The following is a 4,839-nucleotide window of genomic DNA, read 5'->3' as shown; positions in this document are numbered from 1 at the left end:
CTCAAACAGTAGACCGTAATTTCGTTCCCTTACACTTCCGTTCAATGTGCGCCAAATAGCCCGGGGACTCGGAAGGATGTTAAGTGTGTGTGTGTGTGTGTGTGTGTGTGTGTGTGTGTGTGTGTGTGTGTGTGTGTGTGTGTGTGTGTGTGTGTGTGTGTGTGTGTGTGTGTGTGTGTGTGAGAGAGGGGGGTCTAATGATGAGATGATTCCACATCCCATGCCATCTGACATAGATTCAGCTATAGACCACACAGTACATGCCTCCATGACTCCAAAATTCATTGAGAAAGTAAGTCAGAGACCAGGGATGATTGTAACATGGGATAGTTGTAACACTCAATATCTCCAATCAGGAACAAGCTAAAACCATGTGACTCACTATGCACACTTGGGCCTATCTGTCCTGAACACACATGCAATCAGGGCAACAGGAGCTCATCCTCAATATGGATGAAATCCTCCATACATGCCATACAAGCATGAGGTCCTCTGTGGCTCAGTTGGTAGAACATGGCGCTAACAACACTAAGGTTGAGGGTTTGATTCCTGCTGGGACCATATATACTGGAATGTATGCACTCACTGCAATGTAAGTCGTTTTGGATAAAAGCGTCAGATAAATGGCATATTATTACGTAAGATTTGACACAAATTTGGTGTTCTGCTTTTTGTACGAATTCAGGAATCAATATGATCAGGAAAACTGCACATTTTATTGGCAAAAATCTGTTTAAGAAATGTGTTTTTTTGATGGCGCTGGCTGCGTTGTACTTTAGAATTACCAAACTTAAATCAACTGTATCACCAGTCTCTGGTGAGTTGTCCATGCTAAAATTGGAGCATTCATCTACAGTGTGGAGCAATGTATTGGCTATTAAGGTTTGGGTGAGTTGTAACACAATGTTACACAATGTTACAATGTTTGGGTAAGTTGTAACACAATGTTACAATGTTTGGGTAAGTTGTAACACAATGTTACACAATGTTACAATGTTTGGGTGAGTTGTAACACAATGTTACACAATGTTACAATGTTTGGGTGAGTTGTAACACAATGTTGCACAATGTTACATTGTTTGGGTGAGTTGTAACACAATGTTACAACTATGCCAAGTGGGATGTGGGTGCAGTGCTTTGAAGCACGTAGGACCACAAAGGATGCACTCGTGGAGGACAAGTACACATGTTTCACTACTATGGCTTCCTTTGTGTACACACACACACACACACACACACACACACACACACACACACACACACACACACACACACACACACACACACACTCACACCATTTCAGCACAGCTCTTTTAGTCTCTAATCCGACAGGATAGCCTTTTCATGTACACACACACACACACACACACACACACACACACACACACACACACACACACACACACACACACACACACACACACACACAGTCCCTTTGTCTCGTCCCCAGGGTTCTCAGGGAACTGTATAGGCTGTGGAGAGAAAGCCTTCCACTACTTGACATAGTTCTCCATCATCCTGAAGCAGAGCACTCAGCTCAAGAAGACACGCACACACACAATACCACAATGATTTGTTTGTGATTTGAAGAACAAGAAAATTGTTTTGGTTTCATTTTTCAACTGAAAAATATTTTCATATGGTTTGTGAGTTAAATCGTTTCTGGGTTACGAACAGTGCCACATAGTGTTACAAATGGAGATGGCCTTCTGATATTTGTTTAAATGCTTGATGAAGACATTTATTGCTAAATTGCAGGTTATTATTTATGTGTTTTATGACAATTTTACATTTCACCACATGCAGTGTTACAACTGACCCGAGAGGGTAGGTAAATTGTAACATTTCACTCCTTGTATTTGAGATAATGTCACACCTAGTCTGTTTGCTTTATAGAGATAGTACCTACAGTATACCCATTTGTAGCCGACAGATGCAAGTTGTTTGTATCACATTTTGAATATAGTAACTCAAACAATCTCTGAGAAATTGACAAAAAGGTGAAAAGCGTTACAACAACTTTTCTTTCCATTTGTGTTTAAGGCATATGGCTCGGGCTAGAGATCTACACAATCACATGGTGGGATGTGGACTGAACACATCACAGGCCAGGACCTCCCGCCCACAGTGCACAATGAATTTGGGGAACAAACGGTTGTGAGATAATTCTATATGAATATGACATATAACCCACGCGGCCGGGCCAGAACATTATTCTCAGGAAGAAAAAAAAGCCCCCATATATTTCCCTCTCATCATCTCCACCATGACGGAATTATTAAAATGACACAAGCACATCACACGCTGTCACCCGGCGGAATGGCGACGCAGCGCAAACGTTCATTTCTCATTTTCTCTCCCGGGTCCCCCCTTCTCTCAGGCAATCTGTCATCATGACGGGCTCCGGTCCCCCCGCTAAGTGCCCACGGGCGCGACAGACAGCCGCCGGTGACGGGAGCACTCCTGGGTTGTCACGCGCTAATGCCGAAGTTCCCGCGTACACCGGGAACGAGTGGATTCATCTTCATCTGGTTCACGGTGATGACTCGCCTCGCGCGACTAACCGTCGTTGTGTCGAACACAGAAGGTACATTAAGAGAACACCTCTTTCAACACCCTCCCCCCAACCCGAGAGCACTCAATAACCTAAAAAATGAAACTGTCAACACTTTTTAGGGGTCCGGAGCTGGCTCTCTGGCCGGAGCTGGGGCCTCTCTAATCCTGGTGAGTTATTGTTGAGGAGCGGTTGACCCAAGCGGCCCCTGATGGGAGAACAGGTGTTGGATCGGGTCCAGCGGAGCGTGGAGGGGAGCGGCCGCGTGATTCATCGGTCCAGACCAGACCCGGTTCCCCCGGCCCGAGGGAGGATAATAAAGTCGTTTATAAAGGTTGTCAGCGGGAGGAAAACGCGCATGCGTCCGGGCACAGAAGGGCAGCCCAGACAATGAAAGCTCGGGAGGTGAAACACATTTCCCTGTACAACGGGATACTAGTTGGTCTTCAGTGTATGCCAGCCCACGATGGTTAGTTTGCTGTGGAGTCCCACCACTTTGGCTTTTCTTCTTCTTCTTTTTAAAGCAGAGAAAAAGAAAAGTGTTTGAATTGAGGCTGTTTCAACAACTGTAACTGCATGTAGGCCTGCAGTAAGACTGACATTGCAAAAGCTTTGGTCCCAGCTCAGCATGGTAAATGCGCAATAGGTAACATTTAGGCTTTCTAATGGTTGCAATTACTATGTTTAATCGGTTGCGATCAGGGAATGGGATCCCTTTAAATAAATATTATCATTATTATTAAGATTTTCGCTTAAAAAGCGCTCTAAAATCGAGTGTCTGAGGGCAACACAGGTTGTTTACAATTGGCCAGGGGTGTTCTAGGGTTCTAGCCGTTCTGTCACTGGTAGTGACTGCTTCATGCGCGCATACAGAAACACACAGGTAACGTCCTGCAAGTCCATTTCGGGGGTTAATATTATTATATGGGAGCATGTTGTTGTTTGGTACTTCGAACTGAATTTCGCCTCAGTGGCCAGAGGTGGCAGATTTCCAACAGACTTACGCTTTGCTCAAAGCAAATTAGACTCTCACCACATGCATTTCAATGTAAAATGCACCTATGACACTGTAAGTCACATATACAGCTATAGATAGGCCCACATGTCCCTTTAAATGTGTGCATAAGATAAAAAAGGTATTTCTAATTTAGACATAATGATGGTCAAAGTCATTTGGATGAAAACGATTGCGTTTTTGCAAGCTGTAAAGCATATCATTATCATTAGGCTTTTACACACTGGCCTGGCATAACTATAGATGCGCTCTGCAAGGTACAGATCCCTTCCAAAGTCATTAAATCCCTTTAAAAAGAGCCTCATTTGAGGAGCAATAAAAAATTTAATCATTTTATTACCAAAAGAGTATTTAACAAGTCACTAATGAAATGCCAAAGGCAGGTTATCTAAGTTTAACCTTCAGAAAGAAAACCATGTATCACAGTCTGCCCTGCGGCATTGTGGGACAGAAATGTCATCCTCCATTATCTCCCACACCTGAAGTGGTTCTTCGCCTCTTTCTGCGAGAGGGGCGGAAAATTAGGTGATTCAATTAATGGCCATCTTTACGCGCGAGGGAGAGGGCGCAGCTGCGCACATCTTTACGCACGGCCCATGTCTCACACTGTGAGCGACTTTTGACGGGACACTGACGCGGAAAGAGACACTATCCCGCTCTCTCGCAGGCTGTTCACCTCGGCACTACAGCGGCCCCGCTCCACTGGAGCTCTCTCCGGGTCAATTAACGAGAAAATGAGGGAGAGGCGAGAGAGGAGAGAGACACTCTCAGTCTGTCACCGTAAAAGAGGGATACTGCTCATATACCATTAAACTACCTGTGCGTGTGTGTGTGTGTGTGTGTGTGTGTGGGTGGGTGGCTGTATGTGTGTGTGTGTGTGTGTGTGTGTGTGTGCGCGCGCACGTGCGTGTGGGGGTGAGAGGAAATATTTTCAGTGAACCAATTGGCAAGTCCTTAAGGGACATAGGTACATCGAGCCCCTCTTGTATAGCTCAAAATTGTTCCATACATTATACCTGCAATTCCTTTGACACACAAAAGTAATTTATGACCAAATAACAAAAATAGTCTATTTCCAATAACAAGTTCTTGCTCTGCACTGGGGGAATGCCCCTCAAAGTTAATTGAAAAGTGTCCTGGCTTCATTTGCATAAGAAACACATTTAAAGGTTGAAAAATGATAAATAAATACACGGCCACCTGTGAAATATGGCTTTTGGCTCATTGGTCATTTATAACTTTCCCTTTAATTATGTGACAGGTCCGGGTT

This window comes from Argentina silus, assembly GCF_951799395.1.
Source record: "Argentina silus genome assembly, chromosome: 14".
NCBI classification, from domain to species: Eukaryota; Metazoa; Chordata; class Actinopteri; order Argentiniformes; family Argentinidae; genus Argentina; species Argentina silus.
This window is presented reverse-complemented; position numbering follows the sequence as displayed.